The following is a 20,934-nucleotide window of genomic DNA, read 5'->3' on the forward strand; positions in this document are numbered from 1 at the left end:
ACGACGCGATAAATACCTGTTGGACGAATCCCTGCTTGTCACGCCGCTCGCGAAAGTCGTGTCGCATGGAAGCGTCGCCTGAAATTTCTAATCGTGACATTCCCCGTGCCGTAATACGCGATAATACGCATTCTCACGTGATTCCTCGAGAGAAATCATCGATGCGAGCACTCATCGTATCGGGTCGATTCATCAAAATTTCTCTTCTCTCTTGTCTTTTTTCATCATTTATCTTGAGTCATGTGAAAGATATTTGACAACAAAGTCTAATCCAACACGTATTGTTAATTCGTTATTGTTAATAGTGACTCGTGTCACCAATTGACAAGTTTAGTGACTTCAAGTGAAAAATTGTAAAATCTAAGTGCGATAGTGAAGGATATTAAGAGCCAATTGCAGGTGTAGCTTGCATTTATTGAATTATATTACACACAGATACACATTTCGGTGAAAGACGACCATACAACGAAGCGCCCCGATATATTAGTATCTGCGCGTATACAATTCAATAAATGTAAACTACGCTTGCAATTGGCTCTTAATGTTTTTGCACTTGGAAGTTGTTGACTCTTTTCCCAAGTATTCGAAAAGAAAAAAACACATGCTATTTTCGTCGGATGTTATTTGAGAGGGAAACGAGAGAAAACTAATATAAAAATATATAAATGAGACGAATAAATAATGTGTGATCATAAATATGTGATCATGTAGACGTATCTACACACAGTATTTTAACTTGCCGTAATAATGTACACATCATTGTAACGTATGCATATATACCTCGTACTAAAAGTACAAAAACATTTCGCACTGCGTCACTCCCGTTCCGAATTTTGCACGCGTCATAAACACACATTATTCTCCATTTCGTATGCACGTGTGTTACTCGAAAATTTTGCGCGCACTACGTGAACGTATTGCAACTTCAAATGGCAAAGTCTCTCTCTCTCTTTCTCTTTTTTCTCTCTCACACGGTACGAATATCGCGCATCGACTCGTTTATTGAAATATCGGCAGGTGTTGCATTATTCATTCCGTGTTTTTTATTTTCATTTTTTTTTTTTTTTTTTTTAATAAAACGGGTCGCACAGGAAAAATGAATATTTAGAATCAAAGCGCGCATCGAACGCCGGCAATTAGCTATTATTGATGTCGTACATGCGTCGATCATTTAATCAATTACCGTTTTGTGCTTCCACACTACGTTCAGCCGGTCGTGTCCATCGCGCGAACGCACGGCATAACGGTATCTCACGTGGACAGGTTAATAGACGGATAAGGAGAAACGTACAAAGTTAATTAAAAGTTTATCGAGCAGCGGTCGAAGGAATGGAACGGATTCACCTTCGGTGGTGATAAAGACAGAAGGTTTATGATTATTTCCAGGATAACGACGAAATGAAACTTTTTAATTTCGCTGAAACGGAACTACGCGATTTCTCAATTTGATGAGTCATATTTTACAAAACCCTTATTAAAAGCCAACTTTTCGAGTAATTATATCTCGTCCAGTAATTCATGAAACTAGAAAACCCGTGACCTCGTCATACGTGAAGAAAAGAACGATTATAAAATGAAACACGTCGAGAAGTGATTTCCCTTCGTGCGTGCACACTGATATTCCGACTTTCGCGCTATTTATTCAGTTTTTGTCTGCCTTGCTTGAGATATTGCGATCGCCGTGAGTATCGCCAGGACACCCGTTCCCGTATAAACCGTGATAAAGTGAGTTCATAAATTAGAAAAATCGGCAAAAACTTGGGCGATTTTCAGATCCCGTCTGTGAATCTCGAACGATGCTCTCTGCTGATCCGGAACTTTTTTCTTTAATCGGATAAAAGATGTGTGTCGACGGAACGCGCAAATCCACGCACTCCCTATATCTCTCCCATCGCGAAAACTTTCCTCGAGTCCATAGATATCACGTGAAATATATCGCTCGCAAATCAAATCGTGCTTGAGTGCCGCCCCATAGATACGCCGTGCGGAGACAGCGGCGAAACTCGGGTAATAATCCAATTCTCGTCAGCCGCCGCTCAATAAGCGAGAAAGGATAGCCAGCCGGTGCTTCTAGGTCGTTGTTTCCGCTCGGCGCGATTTCGCCCCTCGACTCTCCCGTTACTCGGTAAACTCGACAAATGACGCGCGACCATGGCAAGGGTTAAATCGACGTTAATGCCGGCAGGGCATTAAAATATATACCGGCCGTTTCCTTTGATCTCGCGCTGACGCCGCGATATAGCGCGACAAACCGTCCGTCAGCTTGGTCCACTCGAAGAGCTGCTCGGTCGCATTCGCGCTCTCGATTCCGCCGACAAATCACCGACAGACGGTCTTTTTATCGGACGTAATTTTACCTAAACCCTCACCGCCACCGCCGTCGGGCCCAGCTAGGTTTATTGCCCAGCATTGTCTGCCGCCCCAGTCTGTGCCGCTCGTATAAACGTCTTCCGGCATTCCACCCCGTCTCGCCGCGCCATTAATATCATCAGGTCTCTTTTTCCCGCCACCTTTCGAAGCTACGATGTAACGATTCGCGCGAGAATGGAAAACGGATCGATCAGGAATTGTGTTGGGCACGCGTTGTTGTTCAGAGAAGTTGCGCGTCACATTGCGCAACGATTAAAATACAGTTCAATGCCTTGGGGTAAAAATAACAGTTTGCGTGGGGTGATCCTTGGAATAGCAGCGGCAAGGGTAGTAAATAGTGACAAACGCGCGACAACAAGCGTTTTATTTTCATTAAAACAGAACAGAATTTGAGAGAAATTTACGCTATTTTTGGTCGCGAGCTGTTGTAATATAATTCAGCAATTGAAATAAATGTGTGTGAGATGTTAACGAAGAAAGTGGAATTAAGTTTGTTGTCACGAGAAGAAATTAATTGAAAGGAACGAAAATATTGTGAACAAAATTATCATTGCAATAGCTCTCCGCGGCGTCGAACATGAGACAACGATTAATCGCAAAACTTATTTGTTAAGTGAGATGTCGTTGCGTAATCTGTAGGGTCGCAAAAACAGATAGGAAAGGAAGACAGATAGAGATAGCAAAGGCACGAACGAACTCGTGAGTCTTGAAAGACCCTGGGCGACAAAAATAACAATTTTTATGGTTGGTGCTCTCGTGTGCAGTACGCGCGCGCGCGTGTGTGTGTATGTGTGTGTACACGTGGATAAGAAAACTCGGAGAAAATTAAGCATCGGTGTTGGTGGAACTACACGGACGACGTATTCCGGAAGGTCGAAGAATGGGCTCGAATTACGGTTGGCTCTATCTCACGGAGTTTCACGAATACGAGGCTATTCTTTACCTTTCGGCTCTCTTTTCCGCGCCATGGTTTTTCCCGCCACTCAAGATGTCTCGGATAGCAATGCTCTCCGTGAAAGAATTACGTTACGGAGGAGGAGACCTCTTGGAGCGTCATACGAAGGGGATTCCGCGAGCCAAATGGGAACTGTAAGAACATAAACGTAGCCCATTTACTGAATGTAATGGCAATAATTACGGAAACTGTCGCGATATTCCCTTTACACAATGGCACTAGTTTCGCAAACCGGCGGAGAAAGAATTTACGTTAACAGAATTGCGATAGTCCAAGATGTAAAATTGACAAATTGCGGTAAGTATATCGGCAGTACTCTCGGGGCTTCTTTTTTAAGCCTCAATTTTAATCATTATTTTCTTTTATTTAACGACACCACAATGCGGGTTTCTTCTCTTTTCTATCCCTCTGTTTTCTATCGCAATTTCGAGCGGTCTAACGTAAATTCGCAACTCCCGACCACTCTACTAGCGTATTCCGTTGGAAAAATCATCCGAGAGTTCGAAAACCACCTGGGCCGCAGGGGTTTGTCGAGCTTTCGGAAAACTTTCCGTGTATTTGTCTTAACTCGCTCTAAACGTCCAGCCGAATCGGACGCACTGTCGGGAATAGGAACGCGCGAAATTCACGTTTACCCTCGTGATTGACTCGCTCGCTCGGCTCAAACGCCGGCTCAAATCGTTAGTTTTGCTAACAGCGGGGCGTAATCGCAGGTTTTTGTATTCCGGCACAATGCGGATAATTGCCCGTGTATATCGTTTACCTGCGGTTTAGATATATACACAGAGGCCGATTCACGACGCGCCGTCCGGGCTTTGTTGGCGCCGGGCCACACCCGAACGTCACTCTAGAATTAAACAATCGAGATGCTATGTGCCCCGCGAACAATAAATAAATACACGAGCCTTGTTGCAAGGAGCGCTCATCCATTTTCGATTGCCGTGGTTGCAGTGAAAATTTGACGAAACTGCTTTTGTGGGATTGCCACAGCGAGACAAACGAGCGAGCCAAACTTTTGCGTCTGAAAGTCAAAAGAGCAGCACATGCGTGTACGTTCCAATACTACGCTTCGCGACGCGAACGATAAAAGGCGCAGAGATCTTAACATGATTTCTAAATATCTAAATGACTTCTAAATTTGGAAACTCAAAAGGCTGACGCGTTCGTTAACTTTGCTTCGCTAACTTTGTTTCGTTAACTCCAGCTAACAATATTAACTGAATGAAGACGCGAAAATGTAAGCAAAAGACAACGATATATTAAATGTTATTCTGTAGAGACAGCCACACGAACGAGAGAGGAAAAGGGGAAATATGTTTAATTACGATTTACACAGAATGAAACGTAATAATCTCACAAATTCGTAATTGCCGTTCTCCTTCTCGCGACGTATGCCGGCGGAGAGATTACTCTCGTCCGAGACATATTCCGACGTTGTTTGATCTGCGAGCGAGGAATTTTTCAAGGAGTACCTCGCGGGTAGCGCGCGATCAAAAAATGTAAGTGGTGTTTCACGGAGATCGCAAAATAAACATAATCATCAGCGGCCGTCGGGACTTTCGCTCCCTCGTGACGGGGGAGTGAGAGATATTTGTCGGGAGATTGAGTAAAATATTACATCGCGGCGCAGCCACGATGATTAATAGTCTCTCACTCCAGAATTAATTACGGACTCGGTCGCGGACATAATTATAGTTAACTTGGCGGCGATTACCGTGCGAACGATGCACCGGTGTGTTCCTATTTCAGCGATTTGTCGTTGCTTGCCTGATTCGCGGCTCTACGTTAGCCGATGAACTCGCGCGAAAGTTAATTCGACGATCCGATGCATCTGGCGCTCATACCGGAAATAGATAATCGCGCCGGCAATCATGGACACGGCTTGCTCGCTCACGCTACTTCGAATTTCAATTAAAAGTTAAACGGCTCCTATCGGGAGGAGGGAAGGGGGACGAGGAAGGCCCGAATTAACATCTGCACGGGCAATCAATCCGTATTACCAGCAAGCTAAAGCCATTTAAAGGAGGACGGAACGAGAAGCGGGAAGGTAGGATCTATCAAGTTTTCGGTCGTTTCGTGTCATCTGACGTTTTCACGATACGTAAAAGGGCCGCCGTTTAAACGAATTAAAAACAAATACTCCAAATCGCTCTCACGATTGGAACTTATTCTCAATTGCGTTAATTGCGCGACTCATTATTAAACTATTAATAAACTCGATTAGACGAGAGAGGGGGGGGAGCGACGATATCGATTTATCAAGCGTGCGCATCGAATGCATTTAGGTCACTGGAGACTTGCATTAACTTTAGGCCGCGCCGCTTGGCTTGATCGATGATGCTCTAATCAAACCCCCCGCGCAATTATCGTAAGCGGCACAGATTGAGGCTACTAAATCAGATTTGACGTGGAGCGATGCGTCATTTAGCAGCGATACCCGTGATTGTCTTGGGTAACGTTTCACGGCGCGGCTCGACGTCCCGGGATCTCGATCGAGAAAACGATTCGCTAAAATCGAATTACGGCGGGTGACGGTGTATCCTATCTTTCTCTCGTGTTACGGCAGAGAGCGTCCTTAACGCGGGATCAATTATTGCGCGCTCCCACGTACTGCGCGAGAGCAATGCTCGGCACACGCGCTTCGTGCACACGTCGTTCTTCCGGAACAGCGGGGGACCCTACTTTAGAAATTACTTTCGCAACATATTGCGGCAACTCGTCGCATTACGATGAAAGTTGGATGGCGTTCTTTCTTCTCACGCAGGAAATCCCTGTCGGACCAAATACTTGCGCGGCGCGACGTGAAATAGAAATAAGCTTCGCGGGCCCGCGCGCGCCCGCGGGAAACTTGAGGCGAATGGACATTGCGACCGACGTGAAGTACATCGGTATACTCTGGAAATAAGACGGGAGAAATATTCTCCCGTCGTTACGCCATTAAATTCCGCGAACGCAGCCCGGAAAGCTGATTCCGTCGTGAACGCGGAGGAAAAGAGAGAGAAAGAGAGGGGGAAGAGAGGAGAACTTCCGTCGTGCTAAATCGAATTGCCGATCTTAATAGATGAGGAGGCAATTAAAGAAAATAAGCGCTCCGCGTTGACTCCGCCAGCAGTTTCCGCTAAAGGAAACGGCGGCGGACGGCAAATTTATTATCGCGAGACGAGCCTGTCGTACTAGAGCGTAAAATAAACGAGGTACAAAACTACAAAGAAAACACACCGAGGATTCTCTGAATAAGTACTGGAGTGTATCCGCGCGACGAGCGGAACGGCACGACGGAAGAAACGAAATATTATCCGAATTATAGAGTATAGCTGAAAACAGACGAGACGGAGAGCAAGATAAATTAATGCGGACATGATCGTGCGTCGTCTTTAGAGCATAGATAAAAAACATCGAAAAGTACGAGTAAAAAATTACAATTATTTTCTCTTTTCTCGCAAGAAACAATTAGAAAACGTGGAAAGATGTCGTGGTAGTAAAACGCGAATACTTTGCAACGAAAATATAGATAGAGGCGCGTTAATCAGCCACCTAAAGGGAAGTGATCGAAAGATCAACGAGGGAAGAGAGGAGAGAAATAGAGAGAACGTGTGTCGCTTCGCGAGTGTCGTCTGGTGCCTTTCGAAATTGCATTTGCTGCTCTGATGGCAATAATTGCGTACACACCGTTTACCTGCCGCTAGCACTCGACTGCACTCGCGGGTAATGGAATCGTTTGGCCCTCGCGGAAACCATTCCGCTGTATTATTCGTACACATCCTGTGATCACGTCCAGATCCAATGATCGTTAAGCTCCATCGACAAATACGAGGACACACGTATTATTTGACTAATCAGCCGACAAACCGACGCGCGCGGCGCGAACGAAAAGATCAGAACAGCGATTTTACTTTGCGACCGCGATTTCGTATTTTCCTGTGTCGTGACGGGAATTCCAAACAATTCAATTTAATGAATTCGACGACTCGAGTCAACTTGAAGCCTATCGTTAAAAGTGAGATTTGTGTCGACAAATCCCGTTTAACGTTGGAAACAAGAAATATGCAGGGCGCGATTTCGCCAAGATTGGCCATCAATGTCAAATCACTCAGTTCGTCGAGAGAGTTTCTCATTAATAGTTAATGTGTAATAGAGACTGTATATATAAACATAATTATACGCGGTACATTTATGAATAATTACCATACAGTCACAGAGTAATTGGTAACCTCGATATTGCGCGTAATTTTACATGCTTTACGTATTCCTCGCGATAATTGGCGTATAAAATATGCATATGTCTCTGCACAGAATATTTATAATAATATTTACATATTTGTACGTAATTATATTTCATTTTATATACATATCCCCTTCATCAATCTACACTTAGTACATATTTCTTTCTCCCTCGCTCTCAGAGCGGCCATCGATTACACGTCTTCTGTAGGACGTGCTATAAAGTAGACTAGCCAGCTACAATAAAGCCGGACGTCCATCACAAACGAACCAAATAATTTCCCGTACATTACGCTCGTATGAAAAATAAGTTTCGCGTTGCAAGCGCGAGCGCTACCCTTATTAAACTTCATACTATATTTTTACGGCAAGTGCTCTCTCTCTCTCTCTCTCTCTCTCTCTCTCTCTCTCTCTCTCTCTCTCTCTCTCATGCTAGCTTTCGGTTCCGACCGGTTGCCTGAAATTCGCCTTGTGATGTAGTCCATTAAGCTAAAGCAATAATTCCATTAGCCAGCTACAAAATCCGGCTTTTGCTTGTAATATATATATATATATATATATATATATATATATATATATATATATACACGAATCGCGTATTGGATACATATTTTCGTGTACATCGGATATCGTGACACATTTCTGTGCGATATGTATGTAAGAATGATACTCATACAACGGCATACTGACGAGTGGATAAATATGCACAAGTTGCGTGGAATAGCGTAAAAGAAACATGAGCGTGAAGTCGGAAATCAGACAGTGTTGTGCTCCTCTAAGATACGCGCTCATCCGAATATATTCGCGTACGCTGAAAGAAAGAGGTGGTTAATCCAATTAAAATTGTATTTATCTTTAGCCTCAACTATATTTTTGCAGTAAAATGATAGAGTAGCAATACATATTTAAGATTATCATCACTAACATTATAGTAGAATTTAATTAAAAATGTTTTCCTTAATGATAATTTACAGTAATTATCTCTCTATGTGATAATAGTTACGAAACATTTTCTTCTCACTGTACTTTAAGCACCGGAGGACTCTCCACTCGACAACGCGAGGCGCACACCGGTCGCATTTATGATTATTATTCGATCATATAATGCATGTAATATATGATGCATTTGCGGCGAACACTAGTTGATATTGTCAGCTTCGCATCTGCGATATCAACTTTTCGCTATACCTCGCGCGCTTGTATTTGATGTCACGGCTCTCTTAAAGTCCCTCATTTGCATTACCACTCGACAACGTGACATTTGTGGTCACTACAGCGTGACACTAATTGCCGTATATTAAGCAAGATGACACCGAGTGACATTTTATGAGATCTCCGGATAGTTAACGTCCATCAACGTCATATTCTTCGTAATTCGCATCGACAGCTCGTTATTTCGCGGTGGTGCAAACTAATCGGATTATTCGTCGATACAATGACGTGGCGACGTGATCCGGATTTTTCAGCGAACCACATTACCGCTCGTTTTACGGGCCTCGCGCGAAGACGAGCCTCTGGCTTGAAGTAGTTCTCTCTATCGACGAGCGAATCCTTGGCCCAGTTCGCGAACTGTCTTCCGCCCTCTTTCCCAAGACGGCACGATCGCGCGTCAGAATTCGCGGGAATTTATTGGTCGACCGTTCGCTCCTACGAGCTTTTCATTCTCGCGGAACTCCACGGACCGTTTCCCGCGCTCATCTACCGCGAAGTAGGAGACAAAGAAGGAACGAGAGCATATCCGGAACGCTCCGTTACCAACGGGTCAATGAGTGTCCGCGTTATCCGTCCTTGGAAAGAAATTTGTCGATCGCGCGGCTCCATTTGCTGCTCACTGGCCGTTCGATCGTTGCATAGGCAAACATAAAAACTAACGTGTTTACGACAAATGAATTTTTTTATATCTTTTGAGCTCCTTCCTCATAAAAGTTGCAAGTTTTTCTCTTTCTCTCTTTCTTTATTTCTTTCTTTTTTCATTTCTATATTCACTTCAAAGTTTTGATTTATTATTAATCGCACAACATGGTTTTCCTAATTCGATAGATTATTATCATTTAAACAATCAGCTTCTTGTCGTTCTAATCCCAAATCGAAAAAGATGATATTCATCTCATGGAATATATAAAATTGTAAAAAAGTTATAATTCCGTGTATAAAGTTATTTGCTTTTACATAAATTGGAAAGCACGAAATACAAAACTCAAAACTCAAACACGTCTAAAAATATAGTTTTTCATTGTAAATTGTCTAGGGGGAGAAGGCACTGCCGCGTTGGCTATTTCTGATATTGATCATACATGCTAATACATTGATACATGAAACACCATTGATACATATCAGACAATCAAACTTTTATGAACCGGCATCTGAAAACAGAAAATTCGTGTAAACACAAAAATGACGAACGCGTGGGCCGTATGGTTTATTTTAAACATACATCGTGTAAACATCGATCTAAAATAGATATGTATTTTGTCTGTTGATATGTATTCGTGTTTGTGTTTTATGCGTGTTTCTATCGTCGAAACTGTACGCTCAATTGAGAATGTCGGTTTCGATAGTCGATTTACGTGCAAGGTCAAAAGAAATAAATTCGATGATGTTATCTTGTAATGTGTGTTTCGACGGTATTATCTTGTAAATCAATTAATGTATTAATGAACAAATTATGAAAGAGAAAATGTTAATTATTTCACGCGCTGAACTCTCAGGAAATATTTATTTAGCCGGTAAATCAAAACTCGATATCTCGCATGTTCTCTCGCTGTCTTATTGTAATTGTAAATTCAATTACGCACGCGTGTCAAGCTTATTATTAATTAATTAGGATAAATGAAACAATGGGCTCGGACTTCCTCGATAAATCGTGTGCATTATGCTACCATATTATCGAAATTCCACCTTCATTTCTTTCGGCACGAACAAGATATCTTTTTGTTTATTTATCAGAGCTACGGATTTTGTGATATTTTACGTTGTGAATTGCGCGCTATTATAAATTTCTTCCGCGTTATTCTCGTACGCGTATTGAAAATATTCCAGGGTTAGATACACACACACGCGCGCGCGCGCACGCACAACACCTACCACCCACACACATACGTGTAGAATTGTGCAACTGTACCAGAATCTCTCCGGCATATTGCGACCGTACCGCCGTGGCATTATGCGTGCGTATAGGACGAAGTAAAGAAATCCCTCGCAAACGAGAACATTTCCTGACATCTTGTTAAACAGCAAAGACATCTCCCGCGCTCTTCCATCGGCGTTTATCCGGCGCGATTGAATAAGCGACGACAGGATTGCGATACCGCGAAAACGAGAGACGCGATAAGAGAAAAAATATCGGATGGGCGGAAAGAGGATGAAAAATGCACGGAATTCGCGTATCGATCCTATCAAGAATGGATTCGATGTTGCATCCGCATTAACGTGAGATTTTTTCGCATTTTTATGCTCTTATCGTTCACGCCGGTTTCGTCGGACGCGTTACTACACACATTTATTTATTTAATCCCCGAACTTTTCGTATCGCGCGACATTGCCGTGTTTGCCGTGCCGACTGCAACCATACGATTTTATGCACACGTATAGCGGTATATTATATAAATTTGCGAGAGTTTCGCTTTGTTTATAATAGCTCGTTATAAATATCAGTCAAATCGTTTTTATTTTTCGTATCGTATTTATATTATTACTTGGGTATTATTTACTTATGGATTAAAATTTTTCTCTTTATTAGTAGTGTGAAATCTGTGAAATCCTCCTCGCGCATGCACTGAGGGAATTTTATAGTAAAAATTGCTACAGAGAGGATTTTCTAACGAAGGAATAAATCGATATTTTGTAATCCATTCATATCGTATGTGCTATTTATATATCTTAGGGACTGAAATGTGCTATTAAAAAATTTGCTATGCTCCCAGCGAAATTTACTGTTTCTCAGCAAAATAGATTTTACTGAGAGTCTTTTCCTGCGTTACTAGAAACATAATAAAATTGAAAAAAAATTACATGAAAAGAAAACTATGATATTCTTTTCGTGTAAAAATAGCACATTCGACCAAAATAATCGACAGTATATAAACGTACTAAGCGTGCTAAGATTTAGCTCGAGTTCGAACTGTCTGCTCGCCAATTGTCTCTGTTCAGAAAGAGAGCTGGAACGAGACGGAGAATCGATGAAATTTTAATCGACTTTAACCATTGTCTATGAGAGGAGCCGATTTTTAGGCCGCGAATGTGTGCGTTCAGCAAACGATTGTGATAAATAGTTACATGCGCGCTTACATACAGATTACGTTTACGAAGCGCTTTCGGAAAACGTACGGGCATCTTGATAACGCGCTCGCGGTTATATTAATCAGTATCGGCCGATTTGTCAAAAGCGCGGCGTTATCGTATCTCATTCGTATCTCCGTATTTTAGCGAGGATACCTCTCGATAATCCCTTTTCAATCTATGCAGGCGAGTTTTTGCCGAGTTTTTGCGAAATTTCCGTGCGAGCAAAGCGAGAGCGGGATAAGTGCGCAACACACAATTGAAGCGGAAGATAAAGTTTATAATCGTCGCGGCGGTCTCGAAATGACCCGATGGAATTCATTGCATCGCTACGTATTAGCTGCATCTGCACATCATTAGTTTTACTTTTGAGCACGATGGATTTTGTTTTAAAATTAAGTACCGCTTCCGAGCGCGACGCGAAAAGTTTCCGCAGCAGAAATCCCGGAACGCTCGCGCGAATCGGATACATCGCAATCAGCGCGATTTACAGTTTCGAGTGTAACCTGCATGGTAATCAGCGTCTCGATTACGTAACGGTCTTCGCGCTGAATTAATTCGCCGATAATGCCGCTGTAAATCCTGATTGCGATGGTGCGCGCATTCGGCAAGAATTAAATCATACGTGGCGCTGGAAATTGTGGCAAGGCGCGAGCCGAGCAAGAAAAATCTCATTGCGGGTTTCTTTTCCGCGGCAGATAATTATAAGTAACGACGAATGTTTTCTAAAGCTATTGCAGCCGCGGGTGAGAATTTTGCGGTTCGCGGCTCCTTTTTGCGTAACTATGTAATGCAAATTAATGGGATCGAGAAACGAGGAAAACCTCGAAAGGATAGAACGCGAGGAAGATATTCGAAAATCCGGCAAACAGGGTCTTGCAAGTTTCTCGTGCTTACTTCTGTATACAGATTCCGTGAATAATTGAAGGAAGTTGATCTTTGTCTAACAAAACTACCACCGGGGCACTGGAACTTATACATATACACACACACACACACATATACATATATATACATATATATACATATATATATATATATATACATATATATATATATATATATATATATATATATATATATGCGTGTATATAAGAGCGCTCGAAAATCCAGAGAAATTGTAATAAAATAAGTTACGGAGGACGCAAATAGAGATTACGCAACTTCATTCTCTATTTAATTTCGAGGGGATTTTGCTTCGACTGAACTTTAATTTAAAGATCCGCGACGGGGGTATACGTAGAGGGCTGAATGGTAAACAGTTAAAAGTAGACTGTGAGAACACATAAACGAAACCAGACGTATCCTGGAATATCCTATGTAACGTGAATCAAACTTTCCTTTACAAACTTTGCGGTCGCGTACGAAGGGGACCGACGTAATAAAACTTGCCGCTACGAATGCGAAATAGAAAATGTTACTTTTGTATCCGTATTATGTTATACCGTGTATATCCATGTAATGTCTCGGCAAAGTAGATGATCAGTGCGGTGACGCCATCGTCGTACTATGATAGATCGCATTGTTTTCTTATTCTTTAATATACGTCCGCTAAATGAAAAAATTGTGTTTGGACGGTAAGTCTTTTCTAAAGTACGACGGCCGCGAGAGGAAGAGGGAGAGCAAACAAGACATTCACAGCGCCGTGTTCCCGAGAACATTCGTTATTTCATGCCGATTTACCACAAAAAGCACCTCTAAACACGTTACATGCCGCGTCGATTTCACGCGACTTTCGGTCGAGTTATTTAAGTCGTTAAGATAAAAGTGTTTCTACTTGGTTTCATGAAATTTCATTTCATAAAATATGAAAAAATTTTACAAGTTACTTCTGCTATTTGTTCATTTCTTAGTCATTTCTCAGTCTTACATAAATGTCGCAAATATGCATTTTAATTCGACAAATTACATCATCATTCGCGATATCATGAAACCGCGTAGAGATTATTCGTTTTTCGTCGCAGACGAACTTCCGTTTCTCGGCCAAAAAATAGTCGATATTATCGATCGCGATAATTTAACTTTGCTAATTAACGCTTATGTCGGAGAAGAAGAATCACGCGTCCGCCAGGAGCGCGATAATCTCAGCTTTACGACGGTTTTTCCCTCAGTAACATGCCCAGAATCTTCAAAATAATTTTCCATTATCCCAATGTCGCGTTCTTAAGGTTGGATCCAACGTAGCGTTGGTAGGAGATCGGATTCTCGCGCATGCACAGTGGGACCTACCCTAAGCATGAACCGGGCCAGAACCGGTCATGTTGCTGCACACTGTTAAATCCGTAGTGTCAAATTATACTCAATTTGAGTTATTTTTAACCATTCCTATAAGTTGCCACTGCTCTTACTAAAATGTCGTTAATTTAACTATGTAATGGAGTTAAATAATTTAACTTAAGAAATATATTAAATTTGACTAAAATTTAGTTTATTTTTTATTATGTACACATTAATGTAACCTTTGTTTTAGTAAAAAATGACTTAATATTGTTTTAAATAGGTTGATTAGATGTGGTTGTTTTTTTAAACATATGTTTTATGTTAAAATAATAAATTTTGATACACATGATAGTTAAAAATAACTAAATATTATTTAACTCAAGAAATTGGTTTAAATTTGACCCTCCAATATTTAACAGTGCATGTTGTTCAGGTCATATAGTATTAGTATCTAGAGCACATCTTGGGAACACACGTTTCTCTGCTCCTTCGATAATTTTTATAGTTTTTTAAAGTAACTTTCGCGTTTCCAAAGGTGTATTTTCGAAAATAACGTCAAGTCAAAATAAGTGCTATCTATATTTTTGAAATCGTGTGTCAAATTTTCCTCTTCATGTTTAAGTTCACCCTCAGATGCTCCGTAATCAATGAAATAAGTTATATGGTATCTAAAAGTGAAAGACAATCTTAAATATATAAAAATATATATGAATACCGCCTTATACTCCTCTTTTATTGTCAAGGATAACCACAGTTAAACGTCGCGAGATGTATTTTGATCTGGAAATTGCTTAAATCTTATGCATTCGCGACAAAACAACTTAGGTTTGAGGTCAATGTAGATCGAAACGAAGGAACGATGTAAGAGGCTTTTCTCGCGCAATTGGATGAGTGCTTCTACTTCTTATCGTTATTTTATCGTCAGATTTTTCGCCAATGTCTCATTATGTTTAAATCAGCAAAGCAGGATGTAGTTATGGTGATTTTTACGGTGATTTATACTCGGTTTCCTCTTCTCCAGTTAGGATCATTCTTCTATTTTTGTTTCGATTCAGTGCACCTTTACAAAGTTAAGATCCGCGCAGGGTATTTTCACGCGGTCACGGCACTTTAGCGTGCCATAAGATCGCAAGAACGACATGGTAAATAGCGAACGGTGAATAAAGCATCGTGACTGTATGTCGAGTAAGGGAAGGAACTTATCGCGAGATACTTAATTTCGCCGGTTCGCGACCAAAGTAAAACGCGGCGCACACACACGATAAATCAGAGACGTAACGGTCGTAAGCAGCTTCCCGGAAAAATCTCGCTGCAGCGCCGAGGGGTGTATCGAGTTGACCTTTTTGCCGGGAAGATATATTTTCCAATTTCCGAATGACGTCGCCTCCTCTGTGGGAGAAAGGGCAGAGGGGGCGCAAAATCTCGGGCGCGGCCGGATAATAGAAAGCGAGTTTCTATATCCGCGAGTCGCTAAGAGTGCGCCATTTAAGTCGCGAGATCAAGCGCCGTCGATCCATCTTGCCTGCCGGTTGTAACAGTAAGTACTGAAATAAAAACCGTGAATCGAGTATCTTGTAAGTTATTTCGGAGGGAAAGAAAGAGAGAGAGAGAGAGAGAGGAATAGAGAGAAGAGCCGTCGTTTATCCGCCGGTATGTGTGCTTGTGACTGCTTGGTTGAACCGTTTAAACCACCGAAGCGGCAAAAATACGCTACATCTTCACTTGTCAACGTGTAATTGAGTCCGTAAGAGAAGCGCTGAAAAAAAACGCAAAAAACGAATTGCACTTGAAGAGCAGCGAACGGATCAGTTGTGAAGTGCGTTATCATCGTTGGGTGATCCTGCTGTTCATCGTTCAGTAACCGCCTTTAACAAGATGTCGTCTCGTGAATATATTTTCGTTTAATATTTCATTGTTGTTCCTGTCGTGATGAGTGCGCAATTTTGCTAATAAGTAATCTCAGCACATCATTATTGCCGGGCGACATTACATGTTGTGTTTCCGCAATTCTCGCTAACAACAATCGGACGACGCAGACTTTACGATGCAAATTGCAAATTCAACAGGCTTTCAAAAGCAGTAAGAATTGTCTCGTGCGCGAAAGATACCCTCGCGTAATCCTAATATTTCGAGGGGATTCATTATAAAAACATAGTCGGAATTAATCTTCTAAAGCGGAATGTGCGATGAAACGTGGCGGAAGAAGAATGAAAATTTAAACGAACGCCTAATTAATAATGAGAAGCGAGCGTGGTCGTGACGTCATCGCAAATTAATATCTGGAGTTTAAGTTAAATGTACGCTTAAAGTCTGAATGCAAATGAAATTAAATTCGAGATTAACAATTTGAGCGAACGGGGCTCATGCCGTGTGCGCGCGCCCAGAAAGTTTACCCTTTCGTTTAATTTAACTAAATTAACGACACAATTGCGAAATCTAGATTTTCTAAATCAGTGTTTGAAGGAAGGGGGAGTGTCTCCGACGAAATCGAGCGTATACTGTGACACGTAAATTGAAGAAACTCGCGCGTGAATTACAGCCTTCGGCACACTAATTACAAGAATGTCGCGCTATGCGGAAACACGAATTTTATATTTACATTCAAAGTGCTTGTAATCCAAGTATCGCCCGTAATTACGGCGGACTCGGGGACTATGGTAGGTAAAGCGATTCATGCGGGGCTATGGATGATGGAGTCTATTACGACGTGAAATGATAACGATGACAAGAAGCGAAGTATCTCGTGATTAATTAGCGCCGCCGTCGTAAATGACACAAATCCCGGTGGACACGTCGGGAGGGGACGACCCCGATGACACAATTTCAAATTTGATGAAAGCTGAATAGAGAGCGTACCCGATGTAAAGGGATAGGAGGAGGAGGAGATGGAGAAGGGCATAGTGGGGGGATAAATGCGGTGCACGAACGCGGGTATGAGGGAAAATACGAGAAGGCGGGCTCCTTGTTTTATAAATAGAAGAACGTGTTGCAAAGTACGGAAATATCCGCCGGGGATTTGAAGTTCACCGGAGCATTAATTAAGCTACCTCGCTAATTTCTGGAACTTATAAACCGGCGGTTTATTAATTTGCCTCGCATTTAAAAGGAATAAGCGCGGTATCGAAGTTCCATGCTCCGGCGACTTTTCGCGTCGTGTAATTGTACGTTAAGAGAAAGTATCGGGGAGCAGAAATCTGCGAAATTTCACGTTCACGAGACGAAAGAAACGAATCTCGTATCCATCTCGTTTCCTTTTTTTTTTTAAGGGGGGATTGTCCGCCCCTTAAAATTAATTTCCTTAATTTCCGTGTCTCCAAAGTTGACAAGCGTTAAGTAAGTTGTTAATAAGATGCTTAATAAGATTTGTTTTCCTTGGTGTGTTGCGCACAGACAGGGCATCGTGTTTCGGGGCTAACGATAACTCGGGCGGAAGATACAAGGATCTCTCTCGGCTCGTTTCGAAGATTGGCCGTATCATATCTATCCTTACGAATCTCATTAAAGTCATAATGACGCGAATGCATGGCTGCGTCTTTCACATGGTTCTACGCGCGTGTTCATTAACGTTAGACATTGACAAAGCATCGACGAGACACTTGGGTGGGGAACCATTCGAGACTCATACGGCGCGGTGTCTCGCGTGTAATTACGATTTAAAATGAAGTTTTGGCAGTTCGGAGACTAGAGCGTCGCCGCGCGTCGCGGTATCGCGGTTTAACATTTCACACGTTGGTATTTTACCGTTTAAGTATGAGCTTAATACTTGGCGTTAGTTCGCGCTGACCTATATTCCAATGTAAATATAGGTACACGTTAAACGAACGTAAGCAAAGGTATTACGGACTAACTTCATGATTTGGGTGCCTGGGTCACTTTACCTCGCGATGAATATCTTTCGCTTTTGTCACGCCAAATTAAATGATAGAGGCTGTACCTGAGTAGATAACAGTTTCACCGCTAACGAGGAAATATATTTACTTTTTATGTTAAAGACGCTCCAACGCGTTTGGGAATATTCGTTACGTCGAATCTGCTGTTGTTCGCGTCACGTGAAAAATTGTCGATTCGTTACACTGAGAGAAAAAATACTGGAAAATAAAAAATATTTGTTTGACGGGCACTATAATAGCATATTTACTTAGATCTAAATTCTTTTGTTTAAATAGGATAAACAATCGAACTTTCGAACGGAAGAAAAACAACTCCGTTAGTGTAACAGAATTCCCTATTACTTGGAAACCAGATGAAAGTTATCGGAACAGAAAAATTCCTGTAGGAGGTTTCTGCTCAGCCAATTGCTCTCAGTTATCTCAGGCGAGTTTTAATGCAGCTGAATGCTCAGACGAATGTTTTCGGTCCCAGTAACAAAGATATTATTTCTTGTCAGCGAGTTTTTTTCGTCTGGTCCCCATTCAGTTACCCGAAATGAAATTTTTGTCCGTGCAAGAAAAGCGATTACTCAGTTGCATTACTTCCCTTCCTTTAAGTAATGGTTGCCTTCAACAAAGAATTTTCTTCATAATAGTCTTCACATAATAATAAAATATACTAGTCATAAATTTGAGGAAAGCTCATTATCATATACTCAACAGAAAAACTTGTTCTCGTTACGGGGAATACTATGAAAATTTATCGAAGAAAAAGTCGGCTCAGCTTTGTGTAGTGAGCAAATTGAATTTTTGTTTTAATTTAATATTCTTGATTGAAATGCTGAACTTGCTAGAATTCAAAATATATTTTGGATAAATTTGATGTTTGGTGATGAATTTATGATAAATTTGCGAATACATAAACTTACAATACTTTTGCATGTAATAATACTTTTGAAACACGCACACACAAGTAACACTCACTTGAATACAGTGTGTATTTTTTATGTCCATCGCGAATACGTACTTTTTATTTTTTACATATTTTTTCTCTCAGTATATACGCTTTTAATTTGAGAAACAGCACGTTATACTTCTTTTATACTTCTTTTATTCCATCAAAATAAAAAAAGAAAAGGAAAACAAAAATCCTAATTCAATCAGATTGCCTGGTCAGTTTCGTAATCGCATTTTCGCATAGGGAAATTCGTTAACGAGCTCCCTATTCTTTTTGCCATAATCTCCGAATACGGATTACGCTCGGCTAATTGATCATGCTGCAAAAAAAGTGATTGCGGGCGATATGGTACGGCCGCGAGGTACGGCGAGTTATGGAGGGAACATCGATATTCGTAGGTGTGCTATCAGAAGCGTAATATGTGCTCGCCTACATATAGGGCATCGTCTGATTGAATATCAAGATACACAGCTTCCGGCAATTAGCGATGCCCGGGAATGTTCATCGAAAATTTAGATTAAGGTAAATACCGTACTTGGCAATATCCTCGAAACTTAGGCGTCACGGTAATTTATTAACGGCCCCTAACGGCGAGGCAGGGCCGGCAAATCCGCTGAATATGTGAATCGATGATTACTGAGCTCGTACACAAACTACGACTGCATCTCCAGGCGGCCAGCGCCGCGCTGCTTCCTCTGGTCGCGTAAATACATCATGCAGATCACGTTTATACATCTTAGCGCGATCGTTACGTCGATATAATCGAAATAAGGAAACATCGTTTGGTAAATTAGGCGTGTACGGATGTTTTAATCACGGAGCGCGAAAAAAAGCACGCCTCCCGCGCATCGACGAAAGTTACGAGAAGATCTAATTCTGTGTCGCGAAATCACCGCGATACCGTTCGTCTCGACGATAATATTCGCGAAATGCGAACGTGCCGCGAGCACATCCGCCATAATACTTTATTTTTCTATCTCGATGTGTATCGTATTGTTCGCGCAAACAGCGGCACGATTTCAACAAATCGCGCTTCGAACACCAATCTCCCGCGCACTAGACTCGCGAGCCCCCATATTCAGCCGCGCAAAAATCAACAGCAAAAATTCCGGTCGGATTAATTAAAATGCATACGAGAGAGAGTCCGGCGGATATCTCCCACCCTGTGGATTTACATAAACAAAATATGTAACGAGTTTATGCTGTTATAGCTGTTCCGCGCGTATACACACCGCCCGTACGCCGCCGAATCTCGGCAAAAAAAAATCTGACGCATTAATTCCGCCGCGGTGACACAAAGTTGCAGCCGGCCGTTGCGATGCAACGAGCCGCCGTGGTCAAACAGAGCCCCGACACATAGCTCACGTCACCGCGTCCTGTCACCTCCGATTCATCCCCCGCTCTTCTTTCGCGTCGATCCCGACACGAACCGCCCCTGTGCGACGAGCGTGCACGAAACCGCACCCCGGGGGTAATTTTGCGTAACTCACCGCCGTCGCCGCCATCGCGCACCACGACCGTGCTTGTCACTCTCCAGCCGGCGAAAGATTTCTGGCACGCGATGTTTCGCGCGGCGCACATTTTTGTGCGATCCGCTCGCGAATTGCGCCGCTTGGTACGCGACAAGACGCGCTTCGACGACTGATCGATCAACGGCCGATCGTTGGCCGGCTACGGCTAACATGCCGGTATTGCGATTTCGCGAACGTTATTTGTCAGGTTGAATAAATAGCTCCGCCATTTATCGAGTTTCCCGACAAATTTGTGAACTATTTCACAGATTTATTTAAATAGAAGTAGACACAGTAATATGGATAGTTACTCTATTTTAGAATTTAACGTTAATTGACTCATCCTGTGTTGTTTGTGCGAAACACGCATGTTACTATTATTTTAAATAATAATATATTTCAGATAAAAAATAATCGAAAACTATATAATTAAAAATTTCGTCTATTTCAAATTTAAATTAAACTGTCGTCGATAATAATAAGGATCACTATCTTGCGACAGAGAGAGAGAGAGAGAGAGAGAGAGAGAGAGAGAGAGAGAGAGAGAGAGAG

The 20,934-nt window shown here is 42.0% G+C and overlaps 1 protein-coding gene and 1 long non-coding RNA gene across 9 annotated transcripts in view; one reads left to right on the top strand and one right to left on the bottom strand.

The window, feature by feature from the left end:
* Positions 1 to 20,934, bottom strand: part of LOC116847068 (glutamate receptor ionotropic, kainate 2) — a 330,836-nt gene that overhangs the window by 169,391 nt on the left and 140,511 nt on the right. The window contains exon 2 of one of the 8 annotated variants that reach the window (XM_032821660.1): positions 3,314 to 3,457. The exons of the other annotated variants lie outside the window; for them this stretch is intronic. The gene's annotated coding sequence lies outside the window, so the exon portion shown is untranslated. The remainder of the gene's footprint in view (positions 1 to 3,313; positions 3,458 to 20,934) is intronic. 8 annotated transcript variants of the gene reach the window in all.
* LOC116847075 overlaps positions 1 to 20,934 on the top strand; it is a 173,236-nt gene that overhangs the window by 40,746 nt on the left and 111,556 nt on the right. The gene's annotated exons all lie outside the window — the stretch shown is intronic.

The sequence above is a fragment of the Odontomachus brunneus genome, unplaced genomic scaffold (assembly GCF_010583005.1).
Source record: "Odontomachus brunneus isolate Ranch 3 - 2012 unplaced genomic scaffold, Obru_v1 Obru_scaffold_073, whole genome shotgun sequence".
NCBI classification, from domain to species: domain Eukaryota; kingdom Metazoa; phylum Arthropoda; class Insecta; order Hymenoptera; family Formicidae; genus Odontomachus; species Odontomachus brunneus.